This window comes from Hyla sarda, unplaced genomic scaffold (assembly GCF_029499605.1).
Source record: "Hyla sarda isolate aHylSar1 unplaced genomic scaffold, aHylSar1.hap1 scaffold_1121, whole genome shotgun sequence".
Taxonomy (NCBI): Eukaryota; Metazoa; Chordata; class Amphibia; order Anura; family Hylidae; genus Hyla; species Hyla sarda.
Genome location: NW_026607742.1, coordinates 25312 through 48587, shown reverse-complemented (window position 1 = coordinate 48587; position 23276 = coordinate 25312). Strand labels below are relative to the sequence as shown.

The 23276-nt window shown below is 43.5% G+C and overlaps 14 pseudogenes; all 14 read left to right on the top strand.

Annotated features, from left to right (window-relative positions):
• The first annotated feature begins 264 nt into the window (after nt 1–264).
• LOC130301353 (U2 spliceosomal RNA) lies at nt 265–528 on the top strand (annotated as a pseudogene).
• Nucleotides 529–2023: 1495 nt separating this feature from the next.
• Nucleotides 2024–2287, top strand: LOC130301352 (U2 spliceosomal RNA; annotated as a pseudogene).
• A 1479-nt stretch (nt 2288–3766) lies between these two features.
• On the top strand, nt 3767–4030 carry LOC130301351 (U2 spliceosomal RNA; annotated as a pseudogene).
• A 1486-nt stretch (nt 4031–5516) lies between these two features.
• LOC130301350 (U2 spliceosomal RNA) lies at nt 5517–5780 on the top strand (annotated as a pseudogene).
• A 1478-nt stretch (nt 5781–7258) lies between these two features.
• Nucleotides 7259–7522, top strand: LOC130301349 (U2 spliceosomal RNA; annotated as a pseudogene).
• Nucleotides 7523–9001: 1479 nt separating this feature from the next.
• On the top strand, nt 9002–9265 carry LOC130301348 (U2 spliceosomal RNA; annotated as a pseudogene).
• A 1473-nt stretch (nt 9266–10738) lies between these two features.
• LOC130301347 (U2 spliceosomal RNA) lies at nt 10739–11002 on the top strand (annotated as a pseudogene).
• A 1477-nt stretch (nt 11003–12479) lies between these two features.
• LOC130301346 (U2 spliceosomal RNA) lies at nt 12480–12743 on the top strand (annotated as a pseudogene).
• A 1486-nt stretch (nt 12744–14229) lies between these two features.
• Nucleotides 14230–14494, top strand: LOC130301324 (U2 spliceosomal RNA; annotated as a pseudogene).
• A 1473-nt stretch (nt 14495–15967) lies between these two features.
• Nucleotides 15968–16231, top strand: LOC130301345 (U2 spliceosomal RNA; annotated as a pseudogene).
• A 1475-nt stretch (nt 16232–17706) lies between these two features.
• Nucleotides 17707–17970, top strand: LOC130301329 (U2 spliceosomal RNA; annotated as a pseudogene).
• A 1479-nt stretch (nt 17971–19449) lies between these two features.
• LOC130301343 (U2 spliceosomal RNA) lies at nt 19450–19713 on the top strand (annotated as a pseudogene).
• Nucleotides 19714–21186: 1473 nt separating this feature from the next.
• LOC130301323 (U2 spliceosomal RNA) lies at nt 21187–21451 on the top strand (annotated as a pseudogene).
• A 1483-nt stretch (nt 21452–22934) lies between these two features.
• LOC130301342 (U2 spliceosomal RNA) lies at nt 22935–23198 on the top strand (annotated as a pseudogene).
• Nucleotides 23199–23276: the final 78 nt, after the last annotated feature.

Sequence of the window (23276 nt, the reverse complement as noted above, 5' to 3'; positions counted from 1 at the left end):
CAAGAGGAGGAGTGATGGGGGTTCAGGCAAAAGCCAGGCTATGGATTGCATTGCTAAATGCTCCATCAGAGTGCAATGGTCGCCTGTCCTTTTTTTAAGTGATGATGTGGGTTTAGCCTGTGCTGTATGTATGTATGGGTGGCTGACTGCCACCCACCCAGAAAGTGTATGGGAGGCTGGTTGGCTGCCAGCCTTCCTTCCATTCCTATGAGTAATGTGAGTGCTCATGAAGGGGACATGGTTGGGTCCACCCCTTTCCCGGTTATCCCCTCTAGGCCTTTTGGCTTAGATCAAGTGTAAAAAAAGAAAGGATCTTGCGACAGATCGCATCCTGAGGCACGTTTTTTTTTGTGTGAATACTTGCACTTGGGTGACTTGTGAGCACATACTGATACATACGTTCCCTATCTGGGGACCATAAATTAAATGGATTTTTGAGAAAGGGAGCTGATTTGGAAGCTTGCTTCTGTCGCCCTATGCATTGACCCGATGTGGCAGTATCTTCGGGTAGTGAACAGTGCACCACCCCATTCCAGTGTTAAACAAGAAAGATTCTCATTTAATCCTCCGTGGGTGAGAATTTGAGTTTGAGAATTGGAGACCAAAATGATGAGTTGCACTGACTGGTTTATGAACGTCTATTCATTTAGCGTTTTAATGACCATGTTTGCACACTGATTGGTGTAAAAAAATAAAATAAAACTAAATAATAATAATCTAGCACACCTGTGCAGGTTTGACATGACATGACAGGTAGCTGTCTTGTGGGTGGTGCTGAATCCTGTTAAATGACATGAGGGTCTCATGCCTATACACAAGGGTGTGTCATTGCTGTTGCTTGACCATGCATTGGTTTCTGTGGTCAGTGAATGATAAAAACAAAATTTACCATCCATTGATGGATGGGAAATCCGCCATGAGGCATTTGTTTTTAGAAACTGCTGCTCACAACCAATGTTGCAATGGAGTGTCTCCATCTGCTGGTGGTATTGGAAAGGCATTAGTGCTATGACAGGGTCTGAAGAAGAAGAAGAAGAAGAAGAAGAAGAAGAAGAAGAAGAAGAAGACGGAAAAAAATATATATAAAAAGAAAAAGAGAGAGAGAGAGAGAGACTGACTTAGTGAGCGAGTGAGTGAGAGAGTGAGAGTGAGTGAGAGTGAATGAGTGAGTGAGTGATTGAGTGAGTGAGTGAGTGAGTGAGTGAGAACAAATGAGTTAAAGCAAGTGAGTGAGAGAGATCGAATGAATGAAAGTCTGAATGACAGAAAGAAAAAAGGATGAAGAAAGAAGCATGAAGAAAAAAAAATGTATATGGAGTTGCTGACATGAGTGCAATCTACAAAGCCGTTGAGGCTGATCCTCATGGGAGGATTATTGCACCAGGACCCTTAGCACTTTTAAAATGCCATTCAATGCCACGGGCTAGATGTAAACTGCAGATGACCATGTTGTGGTAGTTACCATGGATACCCAAGTGATGTGTGAGCTAACACATAGGCCCAACAGATTCCAAGAAGGCCAGAATCACCAGCGGCACCACCATCGATTGTCAGGTCACCCGGATTCAGCAAATACCAGAGTCCAAAATGATGCAGGTTTATACTGTTAATTTTCAGTTTATCGTTACAGTTGGTGTTATTCCATGTCGGAAGGGACGCAGCTACAGCCAGTGGGGTAACTAGAGACAGGCAGGCAGCTATGTGCAACAAAGGTAGGCGTGTTGTTTTCATATGCAGATCTGAAATATTGTCTTATATGCAAGAGGAGGAGTGATGGGGGTTCAGGCAAAAGCCAGGCTATGGATTGCATTGCTAAATGCTCCATCAGAGTGCAATGGTCGCCTGTCCTTTTTTTAAGTGATGATGTGGGTTTAGCCTGTGCTGTATGTATGTATGGGTGGCTGACTGCCACCCACCCAGAAAGTGTATGGGAGGCTGGTTGGCTGCCAGCCTTCCTTCCATTCCTATGAGTAATGTGAGTGCTCATGAAGGGGACATGGTTGGGTCCACCCCTTTCCCGGTTATCCCCTCTAGGCCTTTTGGCTTAGATCAAGTGTAAAAAAAGAAAGGATCTTGCGACAGATCGCATCCTGAGGCACGTTTTTTTTTGTGTGAATACTTGCACTTGGGTGACTTGTGAGCACATACTGATACATACGTTCCCTATCTGGGGACCATAAATTAAATGGATTTTTGAGAAAGGGAGCTGATTTGGAAGCTTGCTTCTGTCGCCCTATGCATTGACCCGATGTGGCAGTATCTTCGGGTAGTGAACAGTGCACCACCCCATTCCAGTGTTAAACAAGAAAGATTCTCATTTAATCCTCCGTGGGTGAGAATTTGAGTTTGAGAATTGGAGACCAAAATGATGAGTTGCACTGACTGGTTTATGAACGTCTATTCATTTAGCGTTTTAATGACCATGTTTGCACACTGATTGGTGTAAAAAAATAAAATAAAACTAAATAATAATAATCTAGCACACCTGTGCAGGTTTGACATGACATGACAGGTAGCTGTCTTGTGGGTGGTGCTGAATCCTGTTAAATGACATGAGGGTCTCATGCCTATACACAAGGGTGTGTCATTGCTGTTGCTTGACCATGCATTGGTTTCTGTGGTCAGTGAATGATAAAAACAAAATTTACCATCCATTGATGGATGGGAAATCCGCCATGAGGCATTTGTTTTTAGAAACTGCTGCTCACAACCAATGTTGCAATGGAGTGTCTCCATCTGCTGGTGGTATTGGAAAGGCATTAGTGCTATGACAGGGTCTGAAGAAGAAGAAGAAGAAGAAGAAGAAGAAGAAGACGGAAAAAAATATATATAAAAAGAAAAAGAGAGAGAGAGAGAGAGACTGACTTAGTGAGCGAGTGAGTGAGAGAGTGAGAGTGAGTGAGAGTGAATGAGTGAGTGAGTGATTGAGTGAGTGAGTGAGTGAGTGAGAACAAATGAGTTAAAGCAAGTGAGTGAGAGAGATCGAATGAATGAAAGTCTGAATGACAGAAAGAAAAAAGGATGAAGAAAGAAGCATGAAGAAAAAAAAATGTATATGGAGTTGCTGACATGAGTGCAATCTACAAAGCCGTTGAGGCTGATCCTCATGGGAGGATTATTGCACCAGGACCCTTAGCACTTTTAAAATGCCATTCAATGCCACGGGCTAGATGTAAACTGCAGATGACCATGTTGTGGTAGTTACCATGGATACCCAAGTGATGTGTGAGCTAACACATAGGCCCAACAGATTCCAAGAAGGCCAGAATCACCAGCGGCACCACCATCGATTGTCAGGTCACCCGGATTCAGCAAATACCAGAGTCCAAAATGATGCAGGTTTATACTGTTAATTTTCAGTTTATCGTTACAGTTGGTGTTATTCCATGTCGGAAGGGACGCAGCTACAGCCAGTGGGGTAACTAGAGACAGGCAGGCAGCTATGTGCAACAAAGGTAGGCGTGTTGTTTTCATATGCAGATCTGAAATATTGTCTTATATGCAAGAGGAGGAGTGATGGGGGTTCAGGCAAAAGCCAGGCTATGGATTGCATTGCTAAATGCTCCATCAGAGTGCAATGGTCGCCTGTCCTTTTTTTAAGTGATGATGTGGGTTTAGCCTGTGCTGTATGTATGTATGGGTGGCTGACTGCCACCCACCCAGAAAGTGTATGGGAGGCTGGTTGGCTGCCAGCCTTCCTTCCATTCCTATGAGTAATGTGAGTGCTCATGAAGGGGACATGGTTGGGTCCACCCCTTTCCCGGTTATCCCCTCTAGGCCTTTTGGCTTAGATCAAGTGTAAAAAAAGAAAGGATCTTGCGACAGATCGCATCCTGAGGCACGTTTTTTTTTGTGTGAATACTTGCACTTGGGTGACTTGTGAGCACATACTGATACATACGTTCCCTATCTGGGGACCATAAATTAAATGGATTTTTGAGAAAGGGAGCTGATTTGGAAGCTTGCTTCTGTCGCCCTATGCATTGACCCGATGTGGCAGTATCTTCGGGTAGTGAACAGTGCACCACCCCATTCCAGTGTTAAACAAGAAAGATTCTCATTTAATCCTCCGTGGGTGAGAATTTGAGTTTGAGAATTGGAGACCAAAATGATGAGTTGCACTGACTGGTTTATGAACGTCTATTCATTTAGCGTTTTAATGACCATGTTTGCACACTGATTGGTGTAAAAAAATAAAATAAAACTAAATAATAATAATCTAGCACACCTGTGCAGGTTTGACATGACATGACAGGTAGCTGTCTTGTGGGTGGTGCTGAATCCTGTTAAATGACATGAGGGTCTCATGCCTATACACAAGGGTGTGTCATTGCTGTTGCTTGACCATGCATTGGTTTCTGTGGTCAGTGAATGATAAAAACAAAATTTACCATCCATTGATGGATGGGAAATCCGCCATGAGGCATTTGTTTTTAGAAACTGCTGCTCACAACCAATGTTGCAATGGAGTGTCTCCATCTGCTGGTGGTATTGGAAAGGCATTAGTGCTATGACAGGGTCTGAAGAAGAAGAAGAAGAAGAAGAAGAAGAAGAAGAAGACGGAAAAAAATATATATAAAAAGAAAAAGAGAGAGAGAGAGAGAGACTGACTTAGTGAGCGAGTGAGTGAGAGAGTGAGAGTGAGTGAGAGTGAATGAGTGAGTGAGTGATTGAGTGAGTGAGTGAGTGAGTGAGTGAGAACAAATGAGTTAAAGCAAGTGAGTGAGAGAGATCGAATGAATGAAAGTCTGAATGACAGAAAGAAAAAAGGATGAAGAAAGAAGCATGAAGAAAAAAAAATGTATATGGAGTTGCTGACATGAGTGCAATCTACAAAGCCGTTGAGGCTGATCCTCATGGGAGGATTATTGCACCAGGACCCTTAGCACTTTTAAAATGCCATTCAATGCCACGGGCTAGATGTAAACTGCAGATGACCATGTTGTGGTAGTTACCATGGATACCCAAGTGATGTGTGAGCTAACACATAGGCCCAACAGATTCCAAGAAGGCCAGAATCACCAGCGGCACCACCATCGATTGTCAGGTCACCCGGATTCAGCAAATACCAGAGTCCAAAATGATGCAGGTTTATACTGTTAATTTTCAGTTTATCGTTACAGTTGGTGTTATTCCATGTCGGAAGGGACGCAGCTACAGCCAGTGGGGTAACTAGAGACAGGCAGGCAGCTATGTGCAACAAAGGTAGGCGTGTTGTTTTCATATGCAGATCTGAAATATTGTCTTATATGCAAGAGGAGGAGTGATGGGGGTTCAGGCAAAAGCCAGGCTATGGATTGCATTGCTAAATGCTCCATCAGAGTGCAATGGTCGCCTGTCCTTTTTTTAAGTGATGATGTGGGTTTAGCCTGTGCTGTATGTATGTATGGGTGGCTGACTGCCACCCACCCAGAAAGTGTATGGGAGGCTGGTTGGCTGCCAGCCTTCCTTCCATTCCTATGAGTAATGTGAGTGCTCATGAAGGGGACATGGTTGGGTCCACCCCTTTCCCGGTTATCCCCTCTAGGCCTTTTGGCTTAGATCAAGTGTAAAAAAAGAAAGGATCTTGCGACAGATCGCATCCTGAGGCACGTTTTTTTTTGTGTGAATACTTGCACTTGGGTGACTTGTGAGCACATACTGATACATACGTTCCCTATCTGGGGACCATAAATTAAATGGATTTTTGAGAAAGGGAGCTGATTTGGAAGCTTGCTTCTGTCGCCCTATGCATTGACCCGATGTGGCAGTATCTTCGGGTAGTGAACAGTGCACCACCCCATTCCAGTGTTAAACAAGAAAGATTCTCATTTAATCCTCCGTGGGTGAGAATTTGAGTTTGAGAATTGGAGACCAAAATGATGAGTTGCACTGACTGGTTTATGAACGTCTATTCATTTAGCGTTTTAATGACCATGTTTGCACACTGATTGGTGTAAAAAAATAAAATAAAACTAAATAATAATAATCTAGCACACCTGTGCAGGTTTGACATGACATGACAGGTAGCTGTCTTGTGGGTGGTGCTGAATCCTGTTAAATGACATGAGGGTCTCATGCCTATACACAAGGGTGTGTCATTGCTGTTGCTTGACCATGCATTGGTTTCTGTGGTCAGTGAATGATAAAAACAAAATTTACCATCCATTGATGGATGGGAAATCCGCCATGAGGCATTTGTTTTTAGAAACTGCTGCTCACAACCAATGTTGCAATGGAGTGTCTCCATCTGCTGGTGGTATTGGAAAGGCATTAGTGCTATGACAGGGTCTGAAGAAGAAGAAGAAGAAGAAGAAGAAGAAGAAGAAGACGGAAAAAAATATATATAAAAAGAAAAAGAGAGAGAGAGAGAGAGACTGACTTAGTGAGCGAGTGAGTGAGAGAGTGAGAGTGAGTGAGAGTGAATGAGTGAGTGAGTGATTGAGTGAGTGAGTGAGTGAGAACAAATGAGTTAAAGCAAGTGAGTGAGAGAGATCGAATGAATGAAAGTCTGAATGACAGAAAGAAAAAAGGATGAAGAAAGAAGCATGAAGAAAAAAAAATGTATATGGAGTTGCTGACATGAGTGCAATCTACAAAGCCGTTGAGGCTGATCCTCATGGGAGGATTATTGCACCAGGACCCTTAGCACTTTTAAAATGCCATTCAATGCCACGGGCTAGATGTAAACTGCAGATGACCATGTTGTGGTAGTTACCATGGATACCCAAGTGATGTGTGAGCTAACACATAGGCCCAACAGATTCCAAGAAGGCCAGAATCACCAGCGGCACCACCATCGATTGTCAGGTCACCCGGATTCAGCAAATACCAGAGTCCAAAATGATGCAGGTTTATACTGTTAATTTTCAGTTTATCGTTACAGTTGGTGTTATTCCATGTCGGAAGGGACGCAGCTACAGCCAGTGGGGTAACTAGAGACAGGCAGGCAGCTATGTGCAACAAAGGTAGGCGTGTTGTTTTCATATGCAGATCTGAAATATTGTCTTATATGCAAGAGGAGGAGTGATGGGGGTTCAGGCAAAAGCCAGGCTATGGATTGCATTGCTAAATGCTCCATCAGAGTGCAATGGTCGCCTGTCCTTTTTTTAAGTGATGATGTGGGTTTAGCCTGTGCTGTATGTATGTATGGGTGGCTGACTGCCACCCACCCAGAAAGTGTATGGGAGGCTGGTTGGCTGCCAGCCTTCCTTCCATTCCTATGAGTAATGTGAGTGCTCATGAAGGGGACATGGTTGGGTCCACCCCTTTCCCGGTTATCCCCTCTAGGCCTTTTGGCTTAGATCAAGTGTAAAAAAAGAAAGGATCTTGCGACAGATCGCATCCTGAGGCACGTTTTTTTTTGTGTGAATACTTGCACTTGGGTGACTTGTGAGCACATACTGATACATACGTTCCCTATCTGGGGACCATAAATTAAATGGATTTTTGAGAAAGGGAGCTGATTTGGAAGCTTGCTTCTGTCGCCCTATGCATTGACCCGATGTGGCAGTATCTTCGGGTAGTGAACAGTGCACCACCCCATTCCAGTGTTAAACAAGAAAGATTCTCATTTAATCCTCCGTGGGTGAGAATTTGAGTTTGAGAATTGGAGACCAAAATGATGAGTTGCACTGACTGGTTTATGAACGTCTATTCATTTAGCGTTTTAATGACCATGTTTGCACACTGATTGGTGTAAAAAAATAAAATAAAACTAAATAATAATAATCTAGCACACCTGTGCAGGTTTGACATGACATGACAGGTAGCTGTCTTGTGGGTGGTGCTGAATCCTGTTAAATGACATGAGGGTCTCATGCCTATACACAAGGGTGTGTCATTGCTGTTGCTTGACCATGCATTGGTTTCTGTGGTCAGTGAATGATAAAAACAAAATTTACCATCCATTGATGGATGGGAAATCCGCCATGAGGCATTTGTTTTTAGAAACTGCTGCTCACAACCAATGTTGCAATGGAGTGTCTCCATCTGCTGGTGGTATTGGAAAGGCATTAGTGCTATGACAGGGTCTGAAGAAGAAGAAGAAGAAGAAGAAGAAGAAGAAGACGGAAAAAAATATATATAAAAAGAAAAAGAGAGAGAGAGAGAGAGACTGACTTAGTGAGCGAGTGAGTGAGAGAGTGAGAGTGAGTGAGAGTGAATGAGTGAGTGAGTGATTGAGTGAGTGAGTGAGTGAGTGAGAACAAATGAGTTAAAGCAAGTGAGTGAGAGAGATCGAATGAATGAAAGTCTGAATGACAGAAAGAAAAAAGGATGAAGAAAGAAGCATGAAGAAAAAAAAATGTATATGGAGTTGCTGACATGAGTGCAATCTACAAAGCCGTTGAGGCTGATCCTCATGGGAGGATTATTGCACCAGGACCCTTAGCACTTTTAAAATGCCATTCAATGCCACGGGCTAGATGTAAACTGCAGATGACCATGTTGTGGTAGTTACCATGGATACCCAAGTGATGTGTGAGCTAACACATAGGCCCAACAGATTCCAAGAAGGCCAGAATCACCAGCGGCACCACCATCGATTGTCAGGTCACCCGGATTCAGCAAATACCAGAGTCCAAAATGATGCAGGTTTATACTGTTAATTTTCAGTTTATCGTTACAGTTGGTGTTATTCCATGTCGGAAGGGACGCAGCTACAGCCAGTGGGGTAACTAGAGACAGGCAGGCAGCTATGTGCAACAAAGGTAGGCGTGTTGTTTTCATATGCAGATCTGAAATATTGTCTTATATGCAAGAGGAGGAGTGATGGGGGTTCAGGCAAAAGCCAGGCTATGGATTGCATTGCTAAATGCTCCATCAGAGTGCAATGGTCGCCTGTCCTTTTTTTAAGTGATGATGTGGGTTTAGCCTGTGCTGTATGTATGTATGGGTGGCTGACTGCCACCCACCCAGAAAGTGTATGGGAGGCTGGTTGGCTGCCAGCCTTCCTTCCATTCCTATGAGTAATGTGAGTGCTCATGAAGGGGACATGGTTGGGTCCACCCCTTTCCCGGTTATCCCCTCTAGGCCTTTTGGCTTAGATCAAGTGTAAAAAAAGAAAGGATCTTGCGACAGATCGCATCCTGAGGCACGTTTTTTTTTGTGTGAATACTTGCACTTGGGTGACTTGTGAGCACATACTGATACATACGTTCCCTATCTGGGGACCATAAATTAAATGGATTTTTGAGAAAGGGAGCTGATTTGGAAGCTTGCTTCTGTCGCCCTATGCATTGACCCGATGTGGCAGTATCTTCGGGTAGTGAACAGTGCACCACCCCATTCCAGTGTTAAACAAGAAAGATTCTCATTTAATCCTCCGTGGGTGAGAATTTGAGTTTGAGAATTGGAGACCAAAATGATGAGTTGCACTGACTGGTTTATGAACGTCTATTCATTTAGCGTTTTAATGACCATGTTTGCACACTGATTGGTGTAAAAAAATAAAATAAAACTAAATAATAATAATCTAGCACACCTGTGCAGGTTTGACATGACATGACAGGTAGCTGTCTTGTGGGTGGTGCTGAATCCTGTTAAATGACATGAGGGTCTCATGCCTATACACAAGGGTGTGTCATTGCTGTTGCTTGACCATGCATTGGTTTCTGTGGTCAGTGAATGATAAAAACAAAATTTACCATCCATTGATGGATGGGAAATCCGCCATGAGGCATTTGTTTTTAGAAACTGCTGCTCACAACCAATGTTGCAATGGAGTGTCTCCATCTGCTGGTGGTATTGGAAAGGCATTAGTGCTATGACAGGGTCTGAAGAAGAAGAAGAAGAAGAAGAAGAAGACGGAAAAAAATATATATAAAAAGAAAAAGAGAGAGAGAGAGAGAGACTGACTTAGTGAGCGAGTGAGTGAGAGAGTGAGAGTGAGTGAGAGTGAATGAGTGAGTGAGTGATTGAGTGAGTGAGTGAGTGAGTGAGAACAAATGAGTTAAAGCAAGTGAGTGAGAGAGATCGAATGAATGAAAGTCTGAATGACAGAAAGAAAAAAGGATGAAGAAAGAAGCATGAAGAAAAAAAAATGTATATGGAGTTGCTGACATGAGTGCAATCTACAAAGCCGTTGAGGCTGATCCTCATGGGAGGATTATTGCACCAGGACCCTTAGCACTTTTAAAATGCCATTCAATGCCACGGGCTAGATGTAAACTGCAGATGACCATGTTGTGGTAGTTACCATGGATACCCAAGTGATGTGTGAGCTAACACATAGGCCCAACAGATTCCAAGAAGGCCAGAATCACCAGCGGCACCACCATCGATTGTCAGGTCACCCGGATTCAGCAAATACCAGAGTCCAAAATGATGCAGATTTATACTGTTAATTTTCAGTTTATCGTTACAGTTGGTGTTATTCCATGTCGGAAGGGACGCAGCTACAGCCAGTGGGGTAACTAGAGACAGGCAGGCAGCTATGTGCAACAAAGGTAGGCGTGTTGTTTTCATATGCAGATCTGAAATATTGTCTTATATGCAAGAGGAGGAGTGATGGGGGTTCAGGCAAAAGCCAGGCTATGGATTGCATTGCTAAATGCTCCATCAGAGTGCAATGGTCGACTGTCCTTTTTTTAAGTGATGATGTGGGTTTAGCCTGTGCTGTATGTATGTATGGGTGGCTGACTGCCACCCACCCAGAAAGTGTATGGGAGGCTGGTTGGCTGCCAGCCTTCCTTCCATTCCTATGAGTAATGTGAGTGCTCATGAAGGGGACATGGTTGGGTCCACCCCTTTCCCGGTTATCCCCTCTAGGCCTTTTGGCTTAGATCAAGTGTAAAAAAAGAAAGGATCTTGCGACAGATCGCATCCTGAGGCACGTTTTTTTTTGTGTGAATACTTGCACTTGGGTGACTTGTGAGCACATACTGATACATACGTTCCCTATCTGGGGACCATAAATTAAATGGATTTTTGAGAAAGGGAGCTGATTTGGAAGCTTGCTTCTGTCGCCCTATGCATTGACCCGATGTGGCAGTATCTTCGGGTAGTGAACAGTGCACCACCCCATTCCAGTGTTAAACAAGAAGGATTCTCATTTAATCCTCCGTGGGTGAGAATTTGAGTTTGAGAATTGGAGACCAAAATGATGAGTTGCACTGACTGGTTTATGAACGTCTATTCATTTAGCGTTTTAATGACCATGTTTGCACACTGATTGGTGTAAAAAAATAAAATAAAACTAAATAATAATAATCTAGCACACCTGTGCAGGTTTGACATGACATGACAGGTAGCTGTCTTGTGGGTGGTGCTGAATCCTGTTAAATGACATGAGGGTCTCATGCCTATACACAAGGGTGTGTCATTGCTGTTGCTTGACCATGCATTGGTTTCTGTGGTCAGTGAATGATAAAAACAAAATTTACCATCCATTGATGGATGGGAAATCCGCCATGAGGCATTTGTTTTTAGAAACTGCTGCTCACAACCAATGTTGCAATGGAGTGTCTCCATCTGCTGGTGGTATTGGAAAGGCATTAGTGCTATGACAGGGTCTGAAGAAGAAGAAGAAGAAGAAGAAGAAGAAGAAGACGGAAAAAAATATATATAAAAAGAAAAAGAGAGAGAGAGAGAGAGACTGACTTAGTGAGCGAGTGAGTGAGAGAGTGAGTGAGAGTGAATGAGTGAGTGAGTGATTGAGTGAGTGAGTGAGTGAGTGAGTGAGAACAAATGAGTTAAAGCAAGTGAGTGAGAGAGATCGAATGAATGAAAGTCTGAATGACAGAAAGAAAAAAGGATGAAGAAAGAAGCATGAAGAAAAAAAAATGTATATGGAGTTGCTGACATGAGTGCAATCTACAAAGCCGTTGAGGCTGATCCTCATGGGAGGATTATTGCACCAGGACCCTTAGCACTTTTAAAATGCCATTCAATGCCACGGGCTAGATGTAAACTGCAGATGACCATGTTGTGGTAGTTACCATGGATACCCAAGTGATGTGTGAGCTAACACATAGGCCCAACAGATTCCAAGAAGGCCAGAATCACCAGCGGCACCACCATCGATTGTCAGGTCACCCGGATTCAGCAAATACCAGAGTCCAAAATGATGCAGGTTTATACTGTTAATTTTCAGTTTATCGTTACAGTTGGTGTTATTCCATGTCGGAAGGGACGCAGCTACAGCCAGTGGGGTAACTAGAGACAGGCAGGCAGCTATGTGCAACAAAGGTAGGCGTGTTGTTTTCATATGCAGATCTGAAATATTGTCTTATATGCAAGAGGAGGAGTGATGGGGGTTCAGGCAAAAGCCAGGCTATGGATTGCATTGCTAAATGCTCCATCAGAGTGCAATGGTCGCCTGTCCTTTTTTTAAGTGATGATGTGGGTTTAGCCTGTGCTGTATGTATGTATGGGTGGCTGACTGCCACCCACCCAGAAAGTCTATGGGAGGCTGGTTGGCTGCCAGCCTTCCTTCCATTCCTATGAGTAATGTGAGTGCTCATGAAGGGGACATGGTTGGGTCCACCCCTTTCCCGGTTATCCCCTCTAGGCCTTTTGGCTTAGATCAAGTGTAAAAAAAGAAAGGATCTTGCGACAGATCGCATCCTGAGGCACGTTTTTTTTTGTGTGAATACTTGCACTTGGGTGACTTGTGAGCACATACTGATACATACGTTCCCTATCTGGGGACCATAAATTAAATGGATTTTTGAGAAAGGGAGCTGATTTGGAAGCTTGCTTCTGTCGCCCTATGCATTGACCCGATGTGGCAGTATCTTCGGGTAGTGAACAGTGCACCACCCCATTCCAGTGTTAAACAAGAAAGATTCTCATTTAATCCTCCGTGGGTGAGAATTTGAGTTTGAGAATTGGAGACCAAAATGATGAGTTGCACTGACTGGTTTATGAACGTCTATTCATTTAGCGTTTTAATGACCATGTTTGCACACTGATTGGTGTAAAAAAATAAAATAAAACTAAATAATAATAATCTAGCACACCTGTGCAGGTTTGACATGACATGACAGGTAGCTGTCTTGTGGGTGGTGCTGAATCCTGTTAAATGACATGAGGGTCTCATGCCTATACACAAGGGTGTGTCATTGCTGTTGCTTGACCATGCATTGGTTTCTGTGGTCAGTGAATGATAAAAACAAAATTTACCATCCATTGATGGATGGGAAATCCGCCATGAGGCATTTGTTTTTAGAAACTGCTGCTCACAACCAATGTTGCAATGGAGTGTCTCCATCTGCTGGTGGTATTGGAAAGGCATTAGTGCTATGACAGGGTCTGAAGAAGAAGAAGAAGAAGAAGAAGAAGAAGAAGAAGACGGAAAAAAATATATATAAAAAGAAAAAGAGAGAGAGAGAGAGAGACTGACTTAGTGAGCGAGTGAGTGAGAGAGTGAGAGTGAGTGAGAGTGAATGAGTGAGTGAGTGATTGAGTGAGTGAGTGAGTGAGTGAGTGAGAACAAATGAGTTAAAGCAAGTGAGTGAGAGAGATCGAATGAATGAAAGTCTGAATGACAGAAAGAAAAAAGGATGAAGAAAGAAGCATGAAGAAAAAAAAATGTATATGGAGTTGCTGACATGAGTGCAATCTACAAAGCCGTTGAGGCTGATCCTCATGGGAGGATTATTGCACCAGGACCCTTAGCACTTTTAAAATGCCATTCAATGCCACGGGCTAGATGTAAACTGCAGATGACCATGTTGTGGTAGTTACCATGGATACCCAAGTGATGTGTGAGCTAACACATAGGCCCAACAGATTCCAAGAAGGCCAGAATCACCAGCGGCACCACCATCGATTGTCAGGTCACCCGGATTCAGCAAATACCAGAGTCCAAAATGATGCAGGTTTATACTGTTAATTTTCAGTTTATCGTTACAGTTGGTGTTATTCCATGTCGGAAGGGACGCAGCTACAGCCAGTGGGGTAACTAGAGACAGGCAGGCAGCTATGTGCAACAAAGGTAGGCGTGTTGTTTTCATATGCAGATCTGAAATATTGTCTTATATGCAAGAGGAGGAGTGATGGGGGTTCAGGCAAAAGCCAGGCTATGGATTGCATTGCTAAATGCTCCATCAGAGTGCAATGGTCGCCTGTCCTTTTTTTAAGTGATGATGTGGGTTTAGCCTGTGCTGTATGTATGTATGGGTGGCTGACTGCCACCCACCCAGAAAGTGTATGGGAGGCTGGTTGGCTGCCAGCCTTCCTTCCATTCCTATGAGTAATGTGAGTGCTCATGAAGGGGACATGGTTGGGTCCACCCCTTTCCCGGTTATCCCCTCTAGGCCTTTTGGCTTAGATCAAGTGTAAAAAAAGAAAGGATCTTGCGACAGATCGCATCCTGAGGCACGTTTTTTTTTTGTGTGAATACTTGCACTTGGGTGACTTGTGAGCACATACTGATACATACGTTCCCTATCTGGGGACCATAAATTAAATGGATTTTTGAGAAAGGGAGCTGATTTGGAAGCTTGCTTCTGTCGCCCTATGCATTGACCCGATGTGGCAGTATCTTCGGGTAGTGAACAGTGCACCACCCCATTCCAGTGTTAAACAAGAAAGATTCTCATTTAATCCTCCGTGGGTGAGAATTTGAGTTTGAGAATTGGAGACCAAAATGATGAGTTGCACTGACTGGTTTATGAACGTCTATTCATTTAGCGTTTTAATGACCATGTTTGCACACTGATTGGTGTAAAAAAATAAAATAAAACTAAATAATAATAATCTAGCACACCTGTGCAGGTTTGACATGACATGACAGGTAGCTGTCTTGTGGGTGGTGCTGAATCCTGTTAAATGACATGAGGGTCTCATGCCTATACACAAGGGTGTGTCATTGCTGTTGCTTGACCATGCATTGGTTTCTGTGGTCAGTGAATGATAAAAACAAAATTTACCATCCATTGATGGATGGGAAATCCGCCATGAGGCATTTGTTTTTAGAAACTGCTGCTCACAACCAATGTTGCAATGGAGTGTCTCCATCTGCTGGTGGTATTGGAAAGGCATTAGTGCTATGACAGGGTCTGAAGAAGAAGAAGAAGAAGAAGAAGAAGACGGAAAAAAATATATATAAAAAGAAAAAGAGAGAGAGAGAGAGAGACTGACTTAGTGAGCGAGTGAGTGAGAGAGTGAGAGTGAGTGAGAGTGAATGAGTGAGTGAGTGATTGAGTGAGTGAGTGAGTGAGTGAGAACAAATGAGTTAAAGCAAGTGAGTGAGAGAGATCGAATGAATGAAAGTCTGAATGACAGAAAGAAAAAAGGATGAAGAAAGAAGCATGAAGAAAAAAAAATGTATATGGAGTTGCTGACATGAGTGCAATCTACAAAGCCGTTGAGGCTGATCCTCATGGGAGGATTATTGCACCAGGACCCTTAGCACTTTTAAAATGCCATTCAATGCCACGGGCTAGATGTAAACTGCAGATGACCATGTTGTGGTAGTTACCATGGATACCCAAGTGATGTGTGAGCTAACACATAGGCCCAACAGATTCCAAGAAGGCCAGAATCACCAGCGGCACCACCATCGATTGTCAGGTCACCCGGATTCAGCAAATACCAGAGTCCAAAATGATGCAGGTTTATACTGTTAATTTTCAGTTTATCGTTACAGTTGGTGTTATTCCATGTCGGAAGGGACGCAGCTACAGCCAGTGGGGTAACTAGAGACAGGCAGGCAGCTATGTGCAACAAAGGTAGGCGTGTTGTTTTCATATGCAGATCTGAAATATTGTCTTATATGCAAGAGGAGGAGTGATGGGGGTTCAGGCAAAAGCCAGGCTATGGATTGCATTGCTAAATGCTCCATCAGAGTGCAATGGTCGCCTGTCCTTTTTTTAAGTGATGATGTGGGTTTAGCCTGTGCTGTATGTATGTATGGGTGGCTGACTGCCACCCACCCAGAAAGTGTATGGGAGGCTGGTTGGCTGCCAGCCTTCCTTCCATTCCTATGAGTAATGTGAGTGCTCATGAAGGGGACATGGTTGGGTCCACCCCTTTCCCGGTTATCCCCTCTAGGCCTTTTGGCTTAGATCAAGTGTAAAAAAAGAAAGGATCTTGCGACAGATCGCATCCTGAGGCACGTTTTTTTTTGTGTGAATACTTGCACTTGGGTGACTTGTGAGCACATACTGATACATACGTTCCCTATCTGGGGACCATAAATTAAATGGATTTTTGAGAAAGGGAGCTGATTTGGAAGCTTGCTTCTGTCGCCCTATGCATTGACCCGATGTGGCAGTATCTTCGGGTAGTGAACAGTGCACCACCCCATTCCAGTGTTAAACAAGAAAGATTCTCATTTAATCCTCCGTGGGTGAGAATTTGAGTTTGAGAATTGGAGACCAAAATGATGAGTTGCACTGACTGGTTTATGAACGTCTATTCATTTAGCGTTTTAATGACCATGTTTGCACACTGATTGGTGTAAAAAAATAAAATAAAACTAAATAATAATAATCTAGCACACCTGTGCAGGTTTGACATGACATGACAGGTAGCTGTCTTGTGGGTGGTGCTGAATCCTGTTAAATGACATGAGGGTCTCATGCCTATACACAAGGGTGTGTCATTGCTGTTGCTTGACCATGCATTGGTTTCTGTGGTCAGTGAATGATAAAAACAAAATTTACCATCCATTGATGGATGGGAAATCCGCCATGAGGCATTTGTTTTTAGAAACTGCTGCTCACAACCAATGTTGCAATGGAGTGTCTCCATCTGCTGGTGGTATTGGAAAGGCATTAGTGCTATGACAGGGTCTGAAGAAGAAGAAGAAGAAGAAGAAGAAGACGGAAAAAAATATATATAAAAAGAAAAAGAGAGAGAGAGAGAGAGAGACTGACTTAGTGAGCGAGTGAGTGAGAGAGTGAGAGTGAGTGAGAGTGAATGAGTGAGTGAGTGATTGAGTGAGTGAGTGAGTGAGTGAGAACAAATGAGTTAAAGCAAGTGAGTGAGAGAGATCGAATGAATGAAAGTCTGAATGACAGAAAGAAAAAAGGATGAAGAAAGAAGCATGAAGAAAAAAAAATGTATATGGAGTTGCTGACATGAGTGCAATCTACAAAGCCGTTGAGGCTGATCCTCATGGGAGGATTATTGCACCAGGACCCTTAGCACTTTTAAAATGCCATTCAATGCCACGGGCTAGATGTAAACTGCAGATGACCATGTTGTGGTAGTTACCATGGATACCCAAGTGATGTGTGAGCTAACACATAGGCCCAACAGATTCCAAGAAGGCCAGAATCACCAGCGGCACCACCATCGATTGTCAGGTCACCCGGATTCAGCAAATACCAGAGTCCAAAATGATGCAGGTTTATACTGTTAATTTTCAGTTTATCGTTACAGTTGGTGTTATTCCATGTCGGAAGGGACGCAGCTACAGCCAGTGGGGTAACTAGAGACAGGCAGGCAGCTATGTGCAACAAAGGTAGGCGTGTTGTTTTCATATGCAGATCTGAAATATTGTCTTATATGCAAGAGGAGGAGTGATGGGGGTTCAGGCAAAAGCCAGGCTATGGATTGCATTGCTAAATGCTCCATCAGAGTGCAATGGTCGCCTGTCCTTTTTTTAAGTGATGATGTGGGTTTAGCCTGTGCTGTATGTATGTATGGGTGGCTGACTGCCACCCACCCAGAAAGTGTATGGGAGGCTGGTTGGCTGCCAGCCTTCCTTCCATTCCTATGAGTAATGTGAGTGCTCATGAAGGGGACATGGTTGGGTCCACCCCTTTCCCGGTTATCCCCTCTAGGCCTTTTGGCTTAGATCAAGTGTAAAAAAAGAAAGGATCTTGCGACAGATCGCATCCTGAGGCACGTTTTTTTTTGTGTGAATACTTGCACTTGGGTGACTTGTGAGCACATACTGATACATACGTTCCCTCTCTGGGGACCATAAATTAAATGGATTTTTGAGAAAGGGAGCTGATTTGGAAGCTTGCTTCTGTCGCCCTATGCATTGACCCGATGTGGCAGTATCTTCGGGTAGTGAACAGTGCACCACCCCATTCCAGTGTTAAACAAGAAAGATTCTCATTTAATCCTCCGTGGGTGAGAATTTGAGTTTGAGAATTGGAGACCAAAATGATGAGTTGCACTGACTGGTTTATGAACGTCTATTCATTTAGCGTTTTAATGACCATGTTTGCACACTGATTGGTGTAAAAAAATAAAATAAAACTAAATAATAATAATCTAGCACACCTGTGCAGGTTTGACATGACATGACAGGTAGCTGTCTTGTGGGTGGTGCTGAATCCTGTTAAATGACATGAGGGTCTCATGCCTATACACAAGGGTGTGTCATTGCTGTTGCTTGACCATGCATTGGTTTCTGTGGTCAGTGAATGATAAAAACAAAATTTACCATCCATTGATGGATGGGAAATCCGCCATGAGGCATTTGTTTTTAGAAACTGCTGCTCACAACCAATGTTGCAATGGAGTGTCTCCATCTGCTGGTGGTATTGGAAAGGCATTAGTGCTATGACAGGGTCTGAAGAAGAAGAAGAAGAAGAAGAAGAAGAAGAAGACGGAAAAAAATATATATAAAAAGAAAAAGAGAGAGAGAGAGAGAGACTGACTTAGTGAGCGAGTGAGTGAGAGAGTGAGAGTGAGTGAGAGTGAATGAGTGAGTGAGTGATTGAGTGAGTGAGTGAGTGAGTGAGAACAAATGAGTTAAAGCAAGTGAGTGAGAGAGATCGAATGAATGAAAGTCTGAATGACAGAAAGAAAAAAGGATGAAGAAAGAAGCATGAAGAAAAAAAAATGTATATGGAGTTGCTGACATGAGTGCAATCTACAAAGCCGTTGAGGCTGATCCTCATGGGAGGATTATTGCACCAGGACCCTTAGCACTTTTAAAATGCCATTCAATGCCACGGGCTAGATGTAAACTGCAGATGACCATGTTGTGGTAGTTACCATGGATACCCAAGTGATGTGTGAGCTAACACATAGGCCCAACAGATTCCAAGAAGGCCAGAATCACCAGCGGCACCACCATCGATTGTCAGGTCACCCGGATTCAGCAAATACCAGAGTCCAAAATGATGCAGGTTTATACTGTTAATTTTCAGTTTATCGTTACAGTTGGTGTTATTCCATGTCGGAAGGGACGCAGCTACAGCCAGTGGGGTAACTAGAGACAGGCAGGCAGCTATGTGCAACAAAGGTAGGCGTGTTGTTTTCATATGCAGATCTGAAATATTGTCTTATATGCAAGAGGAGGAGTGATGGGGGTTCAGGCAAAAGCCAGGCTATGGATTGCATTGCTAAATGCTCCATCAGAGTGCAATGGTCGCCTGTCCTTTTTTTAAGTGATGATGTGGGTTTAGCCTGTGCTGTATGTATGTATGGGTGGCTGACTGCCACCCACCCAGAAAGTGTATGGGAGGCTGGTTGGCTGCCAGCCTTCCTTCCATTCCTATGAGTAATGTGAGTGCTCATGAAGGGGACATGGTTGGGTCCACCCCTTTCCCGGTTATCCCCTCTAGGCCTTTTGGCTTAGATCAAGTGTAAAAAAAGAAAGGATCTTGCGACAGATCGCATCCTGAGGCACGTTTTTTTTTGTGTGAATACTTGCACTTGGGTGACTTGTGAGCACATACTGATACATACGTTCCCTATCTGGGGACCATAAATTAAATGGATTTTTGAGAAAGGGAGCTGATTTGGAAGCTTGCTTCTGTCGCCCTATGCATTGACCCGATGTGGCAGTATCTTCGGGTAGTGAACAGTGCACCACCCCATTCCAGTGTTAAACAAGAAAGATTCTCATTTAATCCTCCGTGGGTGAGAATTTGAGTTTGAGAATTGGAGACCAAAATGATGAGTTGCACTGACTGGTTTATGAACGTCTATTCATTTAGCGTTTTAATGACCATGTTTGCACACTGATTGGTGTAAAAAAATAAAATAAAACTAAATAATAATAATCTAGCACACCTGTGCAGGTTTGACATGACATGACAGGTAGCTGTCTTGTGGGTGGTGCTGAATCCTGTTAAATGACATGAGGGTCTCATGCCTATACACAAGGGTGTGTCATTGCTGTTGCTTGACCATGCATTGGTTTCTGTGGTCAGTGAATGATAAAAACAAAATTTACCATCCATTGATGGATGGGAAATCCGCCATGAGGCATTTGTTTTTAGAAACTGCTGCTCACAACCAATGTTGCAATGGAGTGTCTCCATCTGCTGGTGGTATTGGAAAGGCATTAGTGCTATGACAGGGTCTGAAGAAGAAGAAGAAGAAGAAGAAGAAGACGGAAAAAAATATATATAAAAAGAAAAAGAGAGAGAGAGAGAGAGACTGACTTAGTGAGCGAGTGAGTGAGAGAGTGAGAGTGAGTGAGAGTGAATGAGTGAGTGATTGAGTGAGTGAGTGAGTGAGTGAGTGAGAACAAATGAGTTAAAGCAAGTGAGTGAGAGAGATCGAATGAATGAAAGTCTGAATGACAGAAAGAAAAAAGGATGAAGAAAGAAGCATGAAGAAAAAAAAATGTATATGGAGTTGCTGACATGAGTGCAATCTACAAAGCCGTTGAGGCTGATCCTCATGGGAGGATTATTGCACCAGGACCCTTAGCACTTTTAAAATGCCATTCAATGCCACGGGCTAGATGTAAACTGCAGATGACCATGTTGTGGTAGTTACCATGGATACCCAAGTGATGTGTGAGCTAACACATAGGCCCAACAGATTCCAAGAAGGCCAGAATCACCAGCGGCACCACCATCGATTGTCAGGTCACCCGGATTCAGCAAATACCAGAGTCCAAAATGATGCAGGTTTATACTGTTAATTTTCAGTTTATCGTTACAGTTGGTGTTATTCCATGTCGGAAGGGACGCAGCTACAGCCAGTGGGGTAACTAGAGACAGGCAGGCAGCTATGTGCAACAAAGGTAGGCGTGTTGTTTTCATATGCAGATCTGAAATATTGTCTTATATGCAAGAGGAGGAGTGATGGGGGTTCAGGCAAAAGCCAGGCTATGGATTGCATTGCTAAATGCTCCATCAGAGTGCAATGGTCGCCTGTCCTTTTTTTAAGTGATGATGTGGGTTTAGCCTGTGCTGTATGTATGTATGGGTGGCTGACTGCCACCCACCCAGAAAGTCTATGGGAGGCTGGTTGGCTGCCAGCCTTCCTTCCATTCCTATGAGTAATGTGAGTGCTCATGAAGGGGACATGGTTGGGTCCACCCCTTTCCCGGTTATCCCCTCTAGGCCTTTTGGCTTAGATCAAGTGTAAAAAAAGAAAGGATCTTGCGACAGATCGCATCCTGAGGCACGTTTTTTTTTTGTGTGAATACTTGCACTTGGGTGACTTGTGAGCACATACTGATACATACGTTCCCTATCTGGGGACCATAAATTAAATGGATTTTTGAGAAAGGGAGCTGATTTGGAAGCTTGCTTCTGTCGCCCTATGCATTGACCCGATGTGGCAGTATCTTCGGGTAGTGAACAGTGCACCACCCCATTCCAGTGTTAAACAAGAAAGATTCTCATTTAATCCTCCGTGGGTGAGAATTTGAGTTTGAGAATTGGAGACCAAAATGATGAGTTGCACTGACTGGTTTATGAACGTCTATTCATTTAGCGTTTTAATGACCATGTTTGCACACTGATTGGTGTAAAAAAATAAAATAAAACTAAATAATAATAATCTAGCACACCTGTGCAGGTTTGACATGACATGACAGGTAGCTGTCTTGTGGGTGGTGCTGAATCCTGTTAAATGACATGAGGGTCTCATGCCTATACACAAGGGTGTGTCATTGCTGTTGCTTGACCATGCATTGGTTTCTGTGGTCAGTGAATGATAAAAACAAAATTTACCATCCATTGATGGATGGGAAATCCGCCATGAGGCATTTGTTTTTAGAAACTGCTGCTCACAACCAATGTTGCAATGGAGTGTCTCCATCTGCTGGTGGTATTGGAAAGGCATTAGTGCTATGACAGGGTCTGAAGAAGAAGAAGAAGAAGAAGAAGAAGAAGAAGACGGAAAAAAATATATATAAAAAGAAAAAGAGAGAGAGAGAGAGAGACTGACTTAGTGAGCGAGTGAGTGAGAGAGTGAGAGTGAGTGAGAGTGAATGAGTGAGTGAGTGATTGAGTGAGTGAGTGAGTGAGTGAGTGAGAACAAATGAGTTAAAGCAAGTGAGTGAGAGAGATCGAATGAATGAAAGTCTGAATGACAGAAAGAAAAAAGGATGAAGAAAGAAGCATGAAGAAAAAAAAATGTATATGGAGTTGCTGACATGAGTGCAATCTACAAAGCCGTTGAGGCTGATCCTCATGGGAGGATTATTGCACCAGGACCCTTAGCACTTTTAAAATGCCATTCAATGCCACGGGCTAGATGTAAACTGCAGATGACCATGTTGTGGTAGTTACCATGGATACCCAAGTGATGTGTGAGCTAACACATAGGCCCAACAGATTCCAAGAAGGCCAGAATCACCAGCGGCACCACCATCGATTGTCAGGTCACCCGGATTCAGCAAATACCAGAGTCCAAAATGATGCAGGTTTATACTGTTAATTTTCAGTTTATCGTTACAGTTGGTGTTATTCCATGTCGGAAGGGACGCAGCTACAGCCAGTGGGGTAACTAGAGACAGGCAGGCAGCTATGTGCAACAAAGGTAGGCGTGTTGTTTTCATATGCAGATCTGAAATATTGTCTTATATGCAAGAGGAGGAGTGATGGGGGTTCAGGCAAAAGCCAGGCTATGGATTGCATTGCTAAATGCTCCATCAGAGTGCAATGGTCGCCTGTCCTTTTTTTAAGTGATGATGTGGGTTTAGCCTGTGCTGTATGTATGTATGGGTGGCTGACTGCCACCCACCCAGAAAGTGTATGGGAGGCTGGTTGGCTGCCAGCCTTCCTTCCATTCCTATGAGTAATGTGAGTGCTCATGAAGGGGACATGGTTGGGTCCACCCCTTTCCCGGTTATCCCCTCTAGGCCTTTTGGCTTAGATCAAGTGTAAAAAAAGAAAGGATCTTGCGACAGATCGCATCCTGAGGCACGTTTTTTTTTGTGTGAATACTTGCACTTGGGTGACTTGTGAGCACATACTGATACATACGTTCCCTATCTGGGGACCATAAATTAAATGGATTTTTGAGAAAGGGAGCTGATTTGGAAGCTTGCTTCTGTCGCCCTATGCATTGACCCGATGTGGCAGTATCTTCGGGTAGTGAACAGTGCACCACCCCATTCCAGTGTTAAACAAGAAAGATTCTCATTTAATCCTCCGTGGGTGAGAATTTGAGTTTGAGAATTGGAGACCAAA